We start from the raw sequence: 20,374 nt of genomic DNA, 5'->3' as shown, positions 1-20,374 counted from the left end.
TCTCTAAGGTGCCACGAGTCCTCCTTTTCTTTTTACCAGTTTTGTAGATGAGTAAACAGGCAGAAAGAGGTTACGATTTGCCTGTGGTCACACAATGAATCAGTGACAGACAGCTGGGAATATGCTCTACTCTGGAATCCCGGCTAACTCTTCCCTGGTCTGATTACTAGACGTGCCTGACTCCTGTTTCCCCTTAAATACTCTAGCGCACATATAAAAACAGACTCTGTGGTGTCTCAGCAGAAATACTATCAGAAAACCGTAGTGGTATGTAAAAAGGGGCCATAAGGAGATGATGTTTCAAATTTAGAAAGAGTATTGGTGAGACTTCCCTGAGATTCAATCTCAATTGAGTGGATTTCCATTGTGATCAGGGAACAGCATAGTAAGAGTGAGACTTGGAGATGCAGCCTCAGGGGATTTATGTGGTTATAGCTCTAGATGATCCTGTAACACGTTGGAAATGAGATACAAAGGGCTCTATTCTGCCCTCATTTACATAGCACTTAACTTCAGATTTTCATGCCACTTAAACAAGAATGTCACATAAAGCATCTCACTCATTTAAAATGATATAAACTATTCTCCCATCAAGATTATCCCATGCAGCTCAGATCATGTTACATTTACATGAGCAGAGATGGACTTTGGAAAACTGGGACAGAGATTAAAATAGAGGCTGTGAGAAAATTAAGCTGAATTCTCCTTCATGCTCAGAAGTATGCAGCCAAATTAGGCATAGCCATTAGAACTTCTCTAGTAGTCTGTTTACATGTGTATTTATTAGTACAAATAGGTGTGTTGTACTGTAGTTTATATAAATGTACATGCACTTTTTCACTAGGAATCTACTGGAACTTTCAAAATGTCATGCTCTAAAAAAACTGTCATCTAATCTGCTGTTGTATATGTACATATAATATTGAGAATAAAGGGGATGGTTACATTGCAAATGCCACATTTCATTCATTATGTTATCAGAAATAAATGTTTCCTATACTTACATATACATTACTGCCATTAAAAAAATATTTGACAGTTACCAAGCAGAGGTATGACTGATCCCTATTTTCCCCCTATATTAAATGTAGAGAAATACCATGTCATCTTCATCTCCATTTCTACTGTATGTGGTAATGTGGCAAATGTTGACTTTGAAGGGAAGCTATTATACAGTGTGTGTAGCACACCACCTTTTATGCTAAATCCCACTTGAATATATTAGTGTGTCTAATACAGCAGACTAGTGTACAACCCACCAAGGACTTTTACCTTCTAACAGTAAAACAAACGCACTCCAGCCAACCAAAAGAGAAGGATTATCTGGGTATGATATTTTTATGCATACCAATTAGTCCAGATACAATGGTTAAATTTCAGATGCTAACTCTTCTGGCTACAATGCCTAATAGGATACCAGCTACAGGTGTGATTTTATTCTCCAGTAGGATCGAGGATAATTTTACTCTTATGTAGGCACAAATTGTACAACTCTCATCAAAGTCAACAGTAGTTTCAAGTACAATAGCCAAAGGGCAGAATTTGGGCTTCTCTGTGATCTTTTATTGCTGTGCTCTTCACGATCAATCAAGAATTTATCTGGTATTTACCTTGATTCTTTTTGATTTACACCTATTTTGTAATATTGCTGTTATATCTGTTGGATAGTTTTAGGACATACCTACTTCAGAATGTTCCATTTGGGAAATATATAGGTTATCAAAACATGAATATAGAGGTATTTTGCATTGACATGGTTGTGAAGTGTAAAGTGTACTTCATTTGTCTGTGAAAATCTCAAAAGGTTCTGTTTGGGATCAGTTTCTTTGGATGTTTATCCAAACTAGAGCTAAGCAAATACTTGGGGGAGGGGGTGGGGATGTTTGTGAATATTCACTCAAACATTTTGAATTTTACTCAGCTGTATTGATGCTCCATCGTTTTCACTGTCCAAAATGTTATAGCAACATATGCACTAGCAGAAGTATTCAAAGCTACAGCAAATTGCAAGATAATATTGGGTAATATTCAGTGAAAGCAAATTTCAAATTTGAGTAAACTGATTCTAAGAGTTACGGTCCTGCAATCAGAAAATAGGAACAATACTCTCTCTGTCAGAGGGTGGAGATGGATGGCAGGAGAGAGATTACTAGATCATCTCTTTCTGGTCAAAACAAAAATCTCTTAAATTTCTAATACCCAGTGTTTGCGTAGGACCAGCTTGAGCTCTATGGACCAAAATATTATTCACCAGATAATTTTGAACAATGAATTAATTTGTGAAGTTTGCAAGCTGCTTGAAGATAATTCATGAACAGGAACAAATATATGTATAAAATTACCAATTAGCTCTTTCAGCTCTAATCCATGGGCTGGAAATCAGGACAGAACAACTATTCCTTTATCACAAGATTACTCCTAGTTCACTTCTGGTCCCAGACGAAACTAAGAAGCACAGGGACATGTCAAAGTTCAAAATAATGCCAAGGGATAAAGGATAGAGAGTTACCTACATTTTTTCCAGTCTCAAATAATTTTCAGTTTGGGTTTGATCTGAGTTCTGGTTGAAAGATGAGGCGGCTTCCTATTTTATCCAAACCAGTTCACTTGTCCCCATCATGCATCTATTTACCACCTGTTAGATAACCAAAGGGTGTAGTGAACTGAACAGCTACGGCAGGGTTGGTCGAACTGTAGCTCATGATCTGCATGTGGCTCTTTTACAGCTAAAGTGTGGCGCGTGGAGCCTCCCACGCCCCCACCCCACATTCTCCATCTAACAGACTGGGGAGGGAGCTTGGGGCTTCTGCCCTGCAGTGGGGTGGTGGGGTTACGGACTTCTGCCAGAGACAACAGATGCCTGCTGAGAGTTGGGGGGGAACAATTTAAAGGTTCACCCCCCCACCCCCAATTTGAGGCATGCCCCCGCTCTTACCCTCAGCGGCCCCACCCTAAAGTTCCCAGATGTTAGCTCTGCGAGGAGAGGCAACTGCAAAAGCAGGGTTCTCCCTGCAGCTCCCAGCTGTTTGCTGCAGCCCCTCCAAAGCTGCATCTCTCAGCTTGCCGGCTCCAGCAGCTACTGTACAGGGCGGGAGCCTTGCAACATTATGTGACTGAGTGGGGCCAGCAAACCCTGGCAAAAATCTGGGGGGGATGTCACCGCACATGGACCCCCACGTGTCTCCTCTGGCTTCTGCCCACTGGCAAGGGGGGCTTTAGGGCTTCACCCCAACAAGACTGGGGCTAAGAGCTTCAACAGGATTGGGGCTGAAGCCCCAGACCCCCCGACCCACAGGGCTGAAGCCGCAAGCCCCTGCAGTTGTGCCTCATGGGGCTGAAGCCCCAGCAGGCTCACCCTGGCTCTCAAACTTCTGAAGATTGTCATATGGAGGACCTATACGTTTGGCCACCCCCGAGCTATGGAATGGGTGAAGACTTCTTCAGTCACATGTGCAGTCTAGGAACTTGTGCATACGAAGAGCGTATGTTTGGCTATTTTTTCAAGCTGTTTTCTTCCACAGACCTCACAAGACTGCTTATCTGGCACTACTTGCTCAGCCAAGGAACAGTGATCATTGACTTTATTTTTATAACTCTAAAACATGATTAGCGCGCTAACCATCAAAGAAGTTGCATACCCTTCACACAACATAACAAAAGAAGGCATCTAGTTGCATTGGCCTCATATGTCTTTGTACTACCACATCACAAGTTGCTGCACTGATAGAAGAAGTCACATATCCTCTAAAACAACAAGGAAGAAAAAATGCATCTATAACAGTCTTTGAAAGGTCTGTAAATGCATGTTAGGCACCAACTAAATTTCACCAAAACAATACAAGCTGCACTGACAGCAAAGTCATAAAGTCACATAGAATTTAAAGTTGCCATTGGGGAACACGACTGTATAAAGCGTATGCATGTGATATTTCTAAATGAGTCCGTCTTTGATCTTCACAAGGATGACTATATAACCAGAGCATAAAATGTGCTCTTTAGGCACATTGAATACAGGTACAATAGTCATTCTTAAAACTTCCACTTGTCTCATGAGTATCTTAAACAACTAAATTTTACCTCAAGTTGCTGGTTCTTCTTGTGGAAAGGGCCAATATTTATATGAACTGCTGGCACTTAAAACAATGCCACCACAATCTCATGCAGCAAAATGTAACAATAGAGAGGGTAAATAAAGATAATTTAAGTTTTGGGCATCACTTTGGCCAGCATTCTGAAGTCAACTAGAATCCAAAGAAACACCACGGACCACTCCTACCTTCCCATCTCCCTGGCTGTCTAATGGAGTTCTTTAAGGGGACAGAAGCAGGTTTCAGACAGTATGAGGTTCCCCTACTTAATTTTTTTAGCTACCTACTTGAGACCCAGGCTGCACGTGACATTTCCCACTGGGAGAGAGAGGAAATTCATGGATGGAAATAGGTCATTTTTTGCCTTCCAAAACTGCCTTTTACTCAGATATTTTTGTGGGAAAGAGAGGATTGAAAATATGTTTTTATTTGTGTGTCATATTTGTGACAAACATGGGACCATAGGAAGCCACGTATTTTTGAGCAGAATTCCCAGTGACTTCGATTCAGATTGTAAGCTCTCGTCTCATGTGTAAATCCACGAAAGCCAGGCCTACGGAGCATGGCAGGCTGAATGAAAACACCTTAGTGCACCTCTCAAGGGTAGTCATAATTTTTCAGCTTTTTGGGAGGAGAGGGGTTGAAGAGAGATATTTTCCTAAATTCAAAGTACAAAACCTACAGGTAATTTGATTGGTACCTGGGAAACAGGAGGGGGAGGGAGGCGTGGGGAAGGAAACAGGGAGAGTGAAGATGTGGCAGAGCTTGTATTTCAAGACACAAATAAATGTCTTTACTGTCAAACTCGTATCACCAAGACATTAGTTCATCTTTGTCTGTAACAGATAAAATATTGCTGATAGGAAGTTTTGCTGTAATTCATTAATTACTAACCATATTTAAACAAACCAAACATAGTCAGGCTTTCTGGAATGTAACATGTATGAAGGATACTGTAGTAAATAAAGTTGCATAACTTTCCACACCTACTTTGTGTACAGTAAAACAAAAGTAATTCTGCAATTTGACAAAATTTCTGCAACATGGACAGAGACAGTATAAACAGTCCAGTACAATATGGGGAGAACAGCTCACTGCTGTTAGCAGGAGCCCTCTTTCTCTGACAACTTCAGAAATGCATTTTAATAGAATAGCAGCCACTACAAAATGATGGTGTTGGCTGGCCCATATACTATATCACTAATTAGAGAGAAGGTATTTACCAACAAAGTTTCAAATAAGGTATAGCAAATGGTTGAATATATTAAACGTTAGTATTTTTGATATGATACCAAAGAGGTTTACAGAACTATGACAGCTGGGAAGAGGCAGAGGGCTTTTTCTAATTTGACTTTTTCCACAAGTATCAGTTAAATACATACATGTGAGGCACTTTTGCAAAGAATCAGAAGATTCTTCCACACTAGAAGATAGAGACATAAAAAAGCAATGTTATTTTAGGAGAGGCTGCAGGAAAGTTTGTCCTAATTTCGAGAACTTTGCTTCTCATAGACACATGAATTGCTATGGAGATAAGAAAGAGGAAAGTTAATTTTACATACACATGCGCATATACCAGCTGCTGAGCAAAGCATATTATACAGAAGCCCCAACTGACATTAGAGCTCCATTGTGCTAGGCACAATACAAACACACAGTGAAAGTGTGTCCCGGCACAGAAGAGCTTACAATCTAAACAGACAAGACCCAAAGGGTGGGAGATGAGGACTATAAGTATCCTATTTTAGGTTTCAGAGTAGCAGCCATGTTAGTCTGTATTCGCAAAAAGAAAAAGGAGTACTTGTGGCACCTTAGAGACTAACCAATTTATTTGAGCATAAACTTTCGTGAGTTACAGCTCACTTCATCGATGGAGGCTCACTTCATCGATGAAGTGCATCCGATGAAGTGAGCTGTAGCTCACGAAAGTACTCCTTTTCTTTATCCTATTTTAGAGGATGGGGAACTGAGGCACAGAGAGAGTAAGATTCTAGCATCACACAGCAAGTCTAAGGTGGAGCTCACAGTTGAATTCAGATCTCATGTGTCTCAGTCCATTGTCTTCCTCTTTGGTAGAGGATACATGAATAAACTATAGTTGTGACCCCACAGAAAAAGTAATTGAAGCAAGTTGTCTGAGCAGCAGCACAACAACTGAAGTCAATGAGCAACAACTGAAGTTCTACACAGGAAGAACTGGTTCCAGGATTGGTTCATAAGAATCTCTTTATTTTGGCCATTATTGATACATTCCTGTGAGCAATGGATTTAAGAAAAGGTCATTTGAAATGAAAAATGCCTAGTGCTAACATTCATTATCTGTATTTCATAGTATGCATCTGTGATGGAGGGACTGGGACCTGCTCATTATGTACACTGACAAAACAAACATTGTTCGGAGGGTTTTAACAAGAGGTCTTACCTAAAATGGATATAGATAGCCAAAGCAGTCTCTGAAAGAGGATATGTGAGCTAGAGCCTCTGAGGGATTGCTCTTAATCATCACTAATGGATCTGGATATCCTCAATGGTCCATGTCCTAAAGAAAACAGTGAGTCCAAACCGTATTATGTGTGTAGATAACTGGAGGGAAGCGGGGAGGTGGGAGGGGGAAAGTGTTTTGGAAAGTAAGGGGTAGTAAGCCCTAAATCAGGGCAGACTTGATAAGAGAGCTTTCCTAATTAATAAAAAAGGAGTTGTTGGTCTCTGGACAGGAAAGGATGCTGACAGCTGGACCAAAGTACTCAGAGAGAAGGAATTGGTTCATGAGGGATGTAAGTGATTCACTTTTCTCCCCCCCCCCCACCATAACTAAATTGAAAATGCCTCATCTGGTTTAACTGATGAGAAGTGTTAGTCAACCGTTTCTTTTGTTTTAATTCCATTTTCTCTCTGGTTTTAATAAATCTTGTTTTGATTAAGATTACAATTGTCTGTGGAATCTAAAATCCTCTATCAGTCTCATTTGGGTTACCATCAGGCCATGGCAGGCACATACCAGGGAAGAAGCCAAAACACCAAGAAGGAAGGGAGTACAGGTGATGGTGTTGATCACAGCATCTTTCCAAGGAAAGTTACTCATCCTTCCTCCTTGGCCTCAGCAAGTAGCCACAAATGAGCACCATTCCTGGAATATCAAAGAGAAGGTTGACATGCTGGCAGAGTCAAAACAGTAAAATGCAGTATATCTGTTAAATATCAAAGACATTTCAGGACAATGAATGGTTTAATGCCCACCAACACTTACAATTTTCAGAAACAAGAGGAAGCCTTCATGCCTAATTGGTCCTGTTGACACCTGGTATTATATAGATGTGTATATAGATTTATCGGTTTTCACTGATGCCGGTAAAATCCACGCTAAAAAGGTCTGCTAAGAATAAAAAGCATTGACTTTAAGTTTGAATTTTCTTGCTATAGCTCATTTAAGGTAGACCAGTGGTTCTCAAACTGTGGTGCATGGAACACTGGTGGTCTGAGGAGCTGCTTCTGTAACAGTGTTGAAGTTAGAGAGACAAGGTAGGTAAAGGTAACATCTTTTACTGAACCAACCTAAGTGAAAGAGAGAAGCTTCCGAGCTACAAAGAGCTCTTCAGGACTTCTTCAGTGTTGAAGTGTCTGTCACCTTCAAGCACTTACACAGGTCAGAATCCTTTTACTGTTTCCAAAAGTTTGGTGTGTGGGTGTGTGTGGGGGGAGAAAGCAAGCATCATTCTGCACGCTTCAAGGACTCTCTTCACTGGGCATTTGCTATACAGTTAACCACATTTCAGATTTGTGGATGACTCAATAATTGTACACAGACACAATGTAGGACAGATCTAAAACTATAAAAATGAGAGGAGATTCAGCAGGAAAAAGTGTGATGGGAAGAAAAATAAACAGCAAAGACAGAAAATGAGAGGATGCAAATAAACAGCTGCACCCCTAGGATTAAAATGAGTTTATTTTCATTGAGTCTCTGTAACACTGTCTTAATATGAGCTAAACCTTAGGTGCTAAAGGATGAGGGGTGGGAAGGTGTGCGTGTCCAAAACAGATTTTATCCTAAGAAATGGTCCATTATCTGAAAAGCTTTAAGAGCCACAGAGTTAACCCCTACATTTTGAACTGATATAGCTGTCCTTTATACTGTATTTTAAAGTGGTTTTATTTAGTAATTAACTTAGTTGTACATAGTTTTGATCTCAGAGGAAATCTACTGTATAAGAAACCCCCGTATACTATGGCTGAAGCCAATGGAATTTCATTAAGCACTCTCAATAACTTAATGTATAATTGTTAGAATTCCCTGTTGCCAGAAGCTGGGAATGAGCGACATCAGATGGGTCACTTGATGCAGGTAAAAATTAGTGCTTTCAGCTTCCCCTGCTAATACATTGGTGGAAAGGAAGCACTTGGCAGAGATGCAGAATTTGCCCCTCTCCCAAAAACCATGTTTACTGGAAGAAGGTTGTGGGGGAGCCAGGCATGAATCATTCCTCTACCTTAAGAACAGTGCTGGGGGAGGACTATGAACAGCATACAACCTTGTCCAAAAAACAAAGCTTCCAGGAAATGAGCGGGGAGGCAATGGGATGACCACGGACACGTCACACCCTAAGAAAAATGTTATTGAAGTGGAAGGTTCAGAACTTCCTCCTGAAAGAGTCCTGGAGTGGAGGATGGTAGCAAGGTCATGAAGACTTCTCCATAGTAAGCTGTGTGGAGCTTCCCCTGTGGAGAAGGTTGCTGCCAAGAGGAAGTTGGGCTGCAGAGCCTCCCTAATAATAATTCCTGCAGATGGGGGCAGAGGGCTGCACAAACCTGGCACCAGAGCACAAGGAGAAGCTCTCAACAACAAAGGTGGAAGAAGCTCATTTTTCTCACAAGCATCCAGACCAGTCTATAGCTATCCAAGCTGACTCTGAGGTTCACCCATCAGCTATACAGTGTTTGTTTCCTTGATGAGGATTTTTTTCCCCCAGGCAGAGCACAACGAGGCAAGGAAAGCCTCTGACCGCCACCCAATAAAATAACAACACATGAAATGAGGCAGAAGGCTCTCTCCTCTTCCCCATCATTTCCCCAGAAAAAGATCTGACGGTGGGAAAGGGCTATAGAGAGAAATACCAGTCTAATCCAAGTTCATTGTTTAGCAGCCAGTTCTAAGTCGTGTATTTAAGAGAGAAAGGGAGATTGAATCCTCACCACTGCTCCCTCCACCCAAACTCAGTTCCTTCCAAGACAGTTGCACACAATTCCTTCTTCTAATAGACATTTTTTTTAAAAAAAATTCCTTATTGCTGTCAGCTTCTTTTTATTTAAAAATTGAGGCTGTGACAGCATGTGGGTGTGTGAGCCATGTGCGAGCAAGGTTGTTCAGGCACAATGATTAGTAGAGACATGCCAGAGTACCTACAGGAGATAATAGGACAGCATTTACAGAATGCTGGTCACCCAATGACCTGCACATAGCAAGGGATTAATCCACCTGCCCTGCTACTGCTTACCAGCAAACACAGCTGAGTGATTCAGACCAATCACTGAATCTTTTCTCAAATATTGGCAAAGTATGTGCAATAAATATTTTAATGCAATGTTAGCAGATTTTTTTTAAACTATGAGATTTCTTTTAAAAATAGATTACTACATAGATCAATATAACCTGCAGAATAAATCTTTCCAATAATGATATACAAGAGATTGTGACTCTATCTGTTGGTCTGAAAAGCCAAAAAGCTGAGCATTTTACCAAACTAGACGTGATTTTACCTTAAGGGAAAAGCCAGAATGAAGCAACACAATGCTATTTAGAAGAGGAAGCATGTGAGGACAGGATTTTCTTTTTTCAGTTCTGCAACTGGAAATTAATTTATCTCAAAGTTTTCAATGCATTTTAGTCTACTGAAAAAACACCATGGTTTACCTGAAGCTGTCCCTCTGGGTTCTTTAGGAATCCGTAATGGCAGATAGCTCTGCAGACTTGGAGGAAATGCAAGTGCATTCTAGTATATCAACGAGTATAAAAAGAAATTCCACTATTTTGAGGATGATGCTGTAAAGATAAAGTGGGGAAGAAAGTGGGGACATTAGATAATCCCCATAGAAGACTAACTCTTTGATCTCCAGCATTTACATGCATTCCTTTACACTTTGTACATTGCTGGCGTTTGATTTCTTACCAACAAAATACCACTACAACCCACATTTGAGCATTCCAGAAATAAAAATTCTACTTGATCCAGTTACATGCCTTCTAAATGCTGAGGGGAAAAAAGTGAGGTCTTCAAATGACCACAATTAATAAGTTATCAGCCAAACGTCAACCATTAATAATGTCTATTTAGTTTAGCTGCCTCTAAATATTAAGTCAAGCATGGCTTCTGCCTCCTCCACTAGAGTTGAGGGGTTACCATGATTTCAATGTTCCGTCTCTGATCAAATAGGCAAGTCATGCTCAAGGGATTGTGTAGGTGGAAATGCATTAATGCAGACATTTTCTTCACCACATTTCTGTTTGCATTCTGAACCAAGCCTAGTTAATAAGAGTTTTGCATCAAATTGCATGATTAAAACTCACTTTCACCTGTGTGCTTGCCTGCAGCTGCCGTGGCCAACTGACCCCACCATGGGCTAGTTTTTTCTTTTGATTCAGCTCCATCTTTGAAATATTCACATATTTGAGCAAAGGGAAATAATGAGATATGATTTCTCGCGATATTGCCTGTCTGCTTAAATAAGTGGATATGTACCAAAGGAATCATATCAGTGACAGTCAGAGTAAGGGAAATGACTCACTAGACTAGCTTAGTAGCTACCTGTAACTACGGAGACTGTTAACAAAATCTTACATAAATACAAATAAATAATATAAAATAAATCATGATATAGTGTTACTACTAAAATCCAATTAATTTATTATTAAAATTAAATGGAAGCAAATAGCCTGCAAGTATCTGAGCAACAATTCCGTTTAAAAAAAAAAGTGGAGGGGGGAGGGTAGTATTTTTGATAAGGGTGAAGAAGGGAGAGAAGAGAGAAAGCCAAGGGAAGACATTTTCTTAGATAATAACATCAGAGTACAGTTGGCTGTTTAACTGGATACGCTCACTACAGTGGAGAGATTTAAATTGCAGAGAACTCAAGAGTCAGACAAAGCTGGGAATGGATGCTTGCTTAATACTTGCAACACCTCTCGGTTTTAAATATGCGTTATTCATACCTCAGAGTAGTAGCAATAAAACAAAGTAGTCAGAATCAGGGCAGCATAATGCGTGTTGCACATTTCCTTAACTTGACTGTGAATGGCATACTTGAAAATGAATGTCAACTAATTAGCTTGTTAAATACAGTACACAAGGCATGAGCCTGTTTTAGTTACTCCTCAAAAGCTTTCAGGAGTCTTTTTGCTTCTAGTAAAAAGCCTTGCGCACCATTCAGACCAGTTGGGATTCTGATTATGACATAGGAGGACTTGTGGCACCTTAGAGACTAACAAATTTATTTGAGCATAAGCTTTTGTGAGCTACAGACTAACACAGCTGCTACTCTGAAACCTGTGATTATGACATGACACCGCATTCAAGAGCAGAAAGTGGAAACCCTGGAAATCCTCATATATTAAAACTTTAGGGAGAGTATTTTGTTTCCTTTCTGCTTAATTAACCTCTATCAAGTAAGCTTCCTTACTGAATTTCTGATTCTTGCCAACTGTGTCTATGCAGAAACAGTGTTACTGGGACAAATTCATTTCAACCACATTTGCTGTCCAATTATTCCATTATTCCTTCTGATGGAATGAAGTTTGGAGGTAAATTCAGAGATAACACAGTAAGCTCTTTGGGGCAGGACAGTCTTTTACTATTGCGATACGATATAGCACCTAACCCAGTGGATACCTGACCTAGCTGGGGCTGCTACGTACTACTATACTACAAATAATAATTAATAGTAAAATAATAAAGCCTAGACCATCCTCCACTCTTCTCATTCATTACTTGCTTTCATAGTTCTTTCTTGATTACAGTCAACCAAAGAAAACTATGAACACTAGAAAGTGTAGAAGTTGTAGAAGATCACTTCCAAGATATAGCTTGATAAAAGTTAAAGGTACAGATTTGCAATACAAATTCCAGTTGATGAAGCAGAAGTAATCCAAGCCTGGAAAGAGGTCATTTTCTATTTGTTTTCCTATTGCAACCGTAGAGACAAAATCAGAAGCAATTCATATCTGATGTACATAAATCGACTATCTAGCCTGCCAAGCACAGCAGAAATGGTAATCGTTCCATAAGTGTTATCGATCCTGAAGAAATCGACTGGTGACACTTAACTAATACTGAGATCCAAAAGGTAAATTCCTGCTTCAAACTCTAAGATGAGAGATATGTATCAACCAGAAACCAACTTTACCATTAAGGTGGACTTCTTTCTCACTTTTGCGTAATAAGCATTTGTAGGGTTGCCAACTTTCTAATTGCACAAAACCGAACACCCTAGTCCCATCCCTTCTCCGAGGTCTCACACCCTGCTCACTCCATCCCCCTTCCGTCACTCACTCTCCCCCACCCTCACTCACTTTCACCAGGCTGGGGCAGGGGGTTGGAGTGCAGGAGGGGGTGAGGGCTCCATCTGGGAGTGCAGGCTCCAGGGTGGGGCCAGAAATGAGGGGCTCCGGGTGTAGGAGGGAGCTCTGGGCTGGAGCAGGGGTGCAGGCTCCAGGAGGAAGTTTGGGTGCAGGAGGGGGCTCAGGGCTGGGGCACGGGTGCAGAAGGGGGTGTGGAGTGCAGGCTCTGGGAGGGAGTTTGGGTGTGAGAGGGGGCTCAGGGCTAGAGCAGAGGGTTGGGGTGCAGGAGGATAGGGGGTAAGAGGTGCAGGCTCCAGGCGTCGCTTACCACAGGGGGCTCCCCGGAAGCGGTGACATGTCCCTTGGCTCCTAGGCAGTGGTGCAGCCAGGAAGCTCTGCATGCTGCCTCCACCTGCAGACTCTGCCCCCGCAGCTCCCACTGGCTGTTGTTCCTGGCCAGTGGCAGCTGCGGAGCCACACTCAGGCAGGGGTAACATGCGGAACCCTCTGGCCGTCACTCCGCCTGGGAGCTGAGGGACGTTGCCACTTCCGGGGAGCTGCGCGGAGCTGGGTAGGGAGCCTGCCAGCTCTGCCAACCAGACTTTTAACGGCCTGGTCAGCAGTGCTGACCAGAGCTGCCAGGGTCCCTTTTCAACCGTGTGTTCTGGTCAAAAAATGGACACCTGGAACCCTAAGTATTTGATCATATGTTGATTACATGAACACTACAGTAATTGTCTTAGAAACCCCAGCAACTGTTCAAATTATCACAATAGTGCAACAACTGAAAGAGTTAATTGTAAATATAATTAAAACCAGAAAATGTGTAAAAGTTGATCATCCTCAAAGGAAAACACCACTACACAGTGATAAAGTCTGATACTGTTTGAAAGAAAAGGAACAAAATGAACACTCGTCTGCATTACAGATTATGATGTAGGAAGGGGCTGGTGGAAATCCCATGCTTTAGTGTAACAGCAATGGCTGAGGACATCCATGCAAATGCATAGGTAGGTAGGGTCTAATATATAGGTAGTTCACTCTTTACTCAAATGGCTGAATTCCAAACATACTTGAGTAAACTTATGAAACTAATTATCTCTTGTCCCCAAAAGTGGTCCTCATTCAAATCAATGATCAATGTGCTGCGTTCTCTCAAATACAAGTGGCACAGTGCACAAAGCATGACCCCCCTCTCAGTTTCTCTACTCTATTTTGCAATACAGATACCGAGGAAAGAAACCAAACTAACTCTTCCTAGAACTAATGGCCGTAAGGGACCGGGGCATAGGCGAGCTGGCCTAGCAGTCACAGCTGGGCTGGTGTCCACAGGTCAAAAATGGCCACAAGGCAGTATAGTAGTAGTCAGTGAGCAGGGATGGGCATAATCACTAGAGCTAGAATCGATAAGCAAGAGTCAGGGTCAGTGTCAGGCCAGGGTCAGAAATCAGAGGTAATATGAGAATGGAATCAGGAGGCAAGGGTCAGGTCAGAGACCAGAAAGTAATGTGAAATCCGGAGTCCCAGCAGGCCAGATTCTGCATGGTTGCTCAGACAACTTCTTGGGATGCCATTCCAGGTTAAATAGTGAGCATGGGCCAATCAAAGGCTGCAAGGTGCTTTCACTCTGGACCCTTTGGGCAGCACTTCCTGCGGTGTCTAATCTCCATAGTGCAGCTTGGATGCAAGTCTTCATGGCCTCGTGACAATGTGGGAACGTCAGCTGTTCCAGGCTCCACAGAGCTGGGTTCTAGTCAGACAGATCTTTAAAATGGCATGGCATCACAGCTACTTAATCATTTCTATTCCAGAATGTGCTTTAGTCTTACCCTGCAGAATTTTCAAAGTATTTTTCTTTTTAAAAAAAGTTTCATGTCTCTGCATCTCCAAAAACCAAGGAACAAACTGCATGTTTTGCAGCAAATCAAATGATACCTTCTGTTTCTTGAGTTCCTCTCTTGATTTCATCTTCCTAAGAATACACACATTAAGCCTCCTAGAGTGAATCTCCTTAGCAATGAGATTCTTCATTACAGAACTAGCATGCTTTTTTCATACAATAGATTGGCTATTTCTTACTGTTTACCTCTTGATCCTCCAAATTGTCTGTTAGTGGTTTCTCGGAAGGAATATTTTTATTGATTGCTCCTACCACTATGTCGCTCATTTCACATATTAACAAAAATGTTTGCATTTTGGCTTTTTAAGTTAAAAGCCTGAATTCCACTAGCATAGCTACCCCCCGCATCCCCCAGCTAACACCAAAGGGGCGTGGGGGGAAGGTGAGGGTTGAGATTTTTTTTTTAAGCCAGTGATGCGGTTTTGTACATAATAAAAACAAATTTGTATTGCATAAGAAGATGGGAAGGAATTGAAAGTCAAAGGGTAAGTTCCATTTACATTTTCACTGCAATATTCAGACACAGCAATGAAGAGCTTGGAAAGAAAGAACTGAGGTGCATGACTCAAGAAAATAAGTTTCACTGCCAAAAGCTGTGATTTAGCTGCTATGGCAATGGGCATTCTGTACATTTAGAAATAGCAATGGAGATCTTTTGGTGTTTGGTCTGGAACCAAAAAGAAAAAATATTTTGTACCTTTTTCTGTATTGTTTGTTTGGGGTAGGAAATCAGGGAAGGTCTTCAGAAGTAGTTTTCCCATAGGGTGAAGTCTCAGGGACCGTGGAGTTTTCTGCTTGCTTCTGAAGACCTGATCATTGAAGGTTAATCCATTCTTCATTCACTGAAGTAAGTTAATGGGAATTTTGCCTGAGTAAGGGCTGTAAGATTGGATTCATGATGTATTTTTAAAAATCCTATTACAGGGAAGAGGTGTGCATTGGTCAGTCTTCATCTTTCTGTCTTCTATGTCCATGTAGCGTAAGATAGCCTTTCAGTGGGACTACTCGTGTGTGTAATGTTAAGCAGATGTATAATATCTGCAGAATTGGGGCCTATACGCTCAGCCACCCAGGAGAAGACAGAGAAAGGAGAGGAAGGGCAAAAGAGAAGAGCAGTATCCTTGTTCAGTGCCAGCAACAAGGAAACCTAAACCATCATTGATTTTCAGAGCAAGCACAAAAGCTAATCAGTTTCTGTTGTTGTTACAAGCTTGGCAAGAGAAGGCATACGTGGGGCCTGGTGGAACTGATAGCAACATTAGCAGTAGTAGTAGGCACCAACTCTCACATTCTGTCACTAACCTCAGCCGGAAGAGGTAGATGCTACTCTCTTCTCTCTTCTCAATAAAAAGAATCTCTCTCCTATGAATAATTGGCAAGTTTACTCTTTTCTCTTTAGTTTTCAGCATATACAACTGCATTGCATAGAGCATAGAAATCAGCCTTTCTGGTCAACAGTATTAAAGACTTCTGTCATTTCCATAGCTGTACTAACAATCCACTCAGAGGTGTGGAGTCGTCTCCAGTCCTGTAAGATTAACAGGATTGGGTATCACTGGTGGTGGAGAGTGGTTCTGGTTAGTATAAACCCTAGTCAATGAGGGGCAGTCAATTTTCACATGGGATGGAGCTGCCTTTGGGTCCCCTGCAGGAGCCCCCCAATCCTGGGCAATCTCACCGTTCCAGGCAGGAGTCCAGTTCACTCCCAGAATCCTTTTTGATCCAATTACCTCTAGACCCTGGATGTATTCCCATCACAGGTTATTGACTGGGAGCAGCCTTCCAGGGTCCTTTACCCATATCAAGTTTGCAGTGTCAGTGTGCAGCCAAACAAGGAGCCAGGAAAGAAGAAAAGTCAGCTACTACCCAAGGCTGGGCTCCTCTTGCTAATGGAACTCAATTACAGCCTCTCTTCCTGGACAAACTCCCCAACCCTTTAGCAAGCTTCAGCCTTTTAAAGCTCCCCATCTGCTGGTGGACCATGTTGTGTAGGTGGGCCTAATTGGCACTGCCGGTGCACAGCAATCCTCATTAACCAATGACAAGCATGAATTATACATACCTAAAACCATTAGATGTCATAATGTGTGCGCTACATTTTCAGGAGATATAGGGGCAGATGGTTCCATGGGAAATGGCTTGGCTTGAGAAGTTTTTTGTTTTGGTTTAAGTATTTGTGGCTGATTGAGCATGAGCCCAGGCACAAAATATTGCTACTAAGATGATGAAGAGATCAGCGGTGTTCTGTACTAGGGAAGGAGGGAATGGAAGATTGGGGAAGGAGAGAAGTGTGCTTGTGGCATATCTTCCTGACCTACTTGAGCTCAGAAAGAATAAGAAACACAAGAAGATAGAGACAGGGAGAGGATTTTGCTTCGTGACCAGCTTTGAAACCTGTTTTTGTCACCACTGAAGGCACATCCATAGCATGCAGCCCTCCTACCCCTTACTCCCCTGGAGAAGGGTTATGTTTACCCCCTTCCCATTAATGATTGTCTTTATAACAATTTCAAAAGGGTGAAAACTTCTTTTATGGGAGAATGAAGGCTGCCTAGTGAGGGCTTTAAGGGCATGAAGACATTAGTAAAATCATTTCCAGCCACTTCATTGATTATTAAAAGAAACCTAAACAATGCAATTATGTCAGCTAATTAAACTGGTTCTTTCCTGTTGCACTGAATTCCTTTTTGAGCATCATTACTTTCCTTGCAGCAAATTTCAGTACTTTGGATTAACGTTTCAAGTTAAGGAAAAAGAGGTTGAGTAGAAACTTAAAGCTGTGAGGATATCTTTGTGTGGTATGAGTATGTATATTTTATGTGGACAGTGAGAAGATGAGGGGTTGCATGAGCAAGAGCTTGAATGATTTCTAATGAATAGGGTAGTTTTTGGATAGGGTAATAGGAACATTAAATACAGAAAGATATTAGGTTTTTTTGCTTGTGTTAGATACCACAGATATATAGTCAGATTAAAAACAAAGGGAAAAGTGGACAGGTCCAGTTAACACACCAGTGAAAGCAGCGTATAACCGTGTCATTACATCTAATTTGTTATTATGAATATTGTTTCTTGCTGATAGCCTTAGGGCACAAAATGAGGGGAAAGACCTGGCAAAGGTCACTGTCCTAGCAGATGACCCCTAATAAACAAAATAAGCTTATCATTACTGGAACAGACTCTCAGAGAGGAAGTGAATAGGACGCTAGCATAGGACTTGGAAGCTCTGGGTTCCAGCCCTTGCTCTGCCGTACACTTCCTGTGTGACCATGAGCAAGTCACTTAGGGCCACATTTACAGAGGTATTTAGGTGCCTGTAGATGCAGATAAGCATGCCTAACTCCCATTGAAATCAATCCATTTAAATGGGACTTGGGTGCCTGAACACATCTCAAAATCCCACTAAGTGCCTATTTGCTTCTTTAGGCATCTAATACCTTTAAAAATTTGGCCTTTAGTATTTCTGCACCTTGGTTCTCCATCTGTAGAATGGGAATAATAGAACTTCCTCCCTCTTGTGAGGATAAATACACTAAAGAATGATATGCTCATATAATAGGGGCCAAGTCAGTATCTAAAGATGGATGACCTAACTTGAAGAGCGCATACCACAAACCTATTAAACCTAATACAGAGTGACACCCATATCATAAAGGCTATTACTATTACAATATTTTTAAAGATAAGAAGGAAACAGTCTTGAATGAGGGTGCTGGAAATAATATTTTCTGTTACCAGGATTAGAAATCTAGATGTGGGTGCCTATGGATTTTTAAGTAATGAATGATTAATAATCACTATTTTTTCAGCTTTCATAATGGCAATGTCTCTGTGTGTGTGTGTGTGTGTGTGTAACAAGGCCAGGTTAAGAGGACACAAAGGGAATGTTTTAGATTAAATCAGATGTGACCTGTTTGAAATCAGAAGCATCTGAGTGGCTTTAATTATGAGCCTAGGAGCAAAAGTTAAGCAAGCTTGAAGATACCAGCTCTTTCATTGAGGTTGGTGAACGGGTAGGGAACTTTTAGAAGTCTGTCAGCTTTACAGCACATAGGTTTTAAAGCCTCTCATTCCATTGAAAGAAAGAAAGAAAGAAACTACATTTTTAGAAGTAATGAAAATCCAACCTGTCTACCTCTAAAGCATTTAAAGCTGAAACATATTCAGTCTTCCAATCCATGAATAGAAGTAAAGTAAAATGAATTAAAACACTATTGCTTTGCTGTAATCTGTGTTGTAGCATATGGTACATGTCTGAAGCTCAAAAATTCATCCCATGCTTTCCTGATGAAGAACTTTGACATAACCAAATAGATACTTCATCACAACAGCAAACTATGTAAAATCCCAATGGGCTAATCCAGGACAGTCACACCAACTAGTCAGTTGTGCCAAAGAAGCATGCATACCATAAATGGGCGGCCTTCAGATCTTCTGAAATCATTACAAACATTTTAGGTAAACTGCAACACAAAAAGTGGAGATGAAGTATAGCGGACGTGCACATGGAAAAAGTTATAGGGCTTCCCTAACTGCAAAGTTCAGATCTAGATTAAAACTTTATGAAAGTTCAGGGGATCTTAATATCCTGTGTTTTGGCCTGATCTTTCTCAAGGGAAAAAAAGCCACTCTTCCCTATCCCCAAATCAACATCTATTTCCAGAACAGAACTCAATCTTTATACGGTTCTGCAATGTTCAGGATCCTCTCCTCCACCATTTGTGTAGGCCCACCTGGAAATGTCACAAGAAAGCTTTTTCTTACTGGCTTTTCAGCCTAAGTTTGCAGATGCAAGAGCTCAGCATGGTCATGAGAATATCGAAATCAAACCCTAGCTCTGCACTTTGGGGTTCTTCCTTTGCCAGCAGAGAACAAGCTGCTGTCTTCCCGCACAATCTCAAAGTGTACCACAACAGTGTTCCTACAAGGCACCTAAGAATTAGTACAAGACTCAGATGATCACAAAAGTGGTTAAATGATAGGAGGTTTTGATAAGCATTTACTAAGTGCTGAAGATTTTCCAGTGGAATACTTTTCTGTCAGGAAATGCTGATTTGACAGAATTAAAACACTCTATGGGAATGTGTCAATTTTGTCAAAGCTTTTGAGAGAAACCAGTCAGGCAGGTTGGCCAGCCTGGGCTTGCCCAGCTCCCTAACTCTTTGGGAAGCTGATATCCTAGGCTGCCCAGCTCCTTGTGCAGCTACCTGTTCCCCATGGATTCAAGGCAACAAGGGGAGGCAGCTGTTTGGTGAGCTGGTTCCCTGACTCCCCAGGCAGATGCCTCCTGGGGCTTCTTGCCTCCCCAGGTAGCCAGGTCCCTGTGAAGTCAGGTAGCCTCTGGGAGGCAGCTGTCCAGGTAGTTGGGCACCCAGGAGAACACCCAAAAATTCAGTTTCTATTCTCCCAAAATGGAATTTTTTCTCCTGTGAAAAAATCTGGGTTTTTTTCCTACATTTTATCCCAATTCAGAAAGATTGTGTTTATTTTTGCCAAAAAAATCAAAATTTTCCATGGATGAGAAATTCAGTTTTCCAGTCAGCTCTAATGAACTGGGAGAACAACAACATGTAACCCATGGATTGCATGCAGCCTGATCGGGTCATGAAATACAGACTTCCTCGCCACTTTTTTAATGAAACTACATGGCGAATACAAAACTAATCTAAAATAAGTCTGATTGCTGGCATACTCAAAACACACCAATTCTATGTTCCTATACATCTTCCAAGGAAGTTCCTATGTAAACAAATATTATGGGTGTGTGCATTTTTAAATGTTGTACACAGTATGTGCATATATACATGAATTAGTTACTGGCTTTGAGCTCCTGTTAAG

General features: G+C 41.3%; 1 protein-coding gene and 1 long non-coding RNA gene across 4 annotated transcripts in view; one reads left to right on the top strand and one right to left on the bottom strand.

The window, feature by feature from the left end:
* Positions 1–20,374, bottom strand: part of LDB2 (LIM domain binding 2) — a 490,344-nt gene that overhangs the window by 308,129 nt on the left and 161,841 nt on the right. The window lies entirely within an intron of this gene.
* LOC311520173 overlaps positions 1–20,374 on the top strand; it is a 48,908-nt gene that overhangs the window by 1,245 nt on the left and 27,289 nt on the right. The gene's annotated exons all lie outside the window — the stretch shown is intronic.

This window comes from Lepidochelys olivacea (genome assembly GCF_965140295.1).
Source record: "Lepidochelys olivacea isolate rLepOli2 genome assembly, chromosome: 4".
Classification (NCBI taxonomy): domain Eukaryota; kingdom Metazoa; phylum Chordata; order Testudines; family Cheloniidae; genus Lepidochelys; species Lepidochelys olivacea.
Note: the sequence above shows the minus strand (reverse complement) of the source record. Positions and strands in the feature narration are given on the sequence as shown.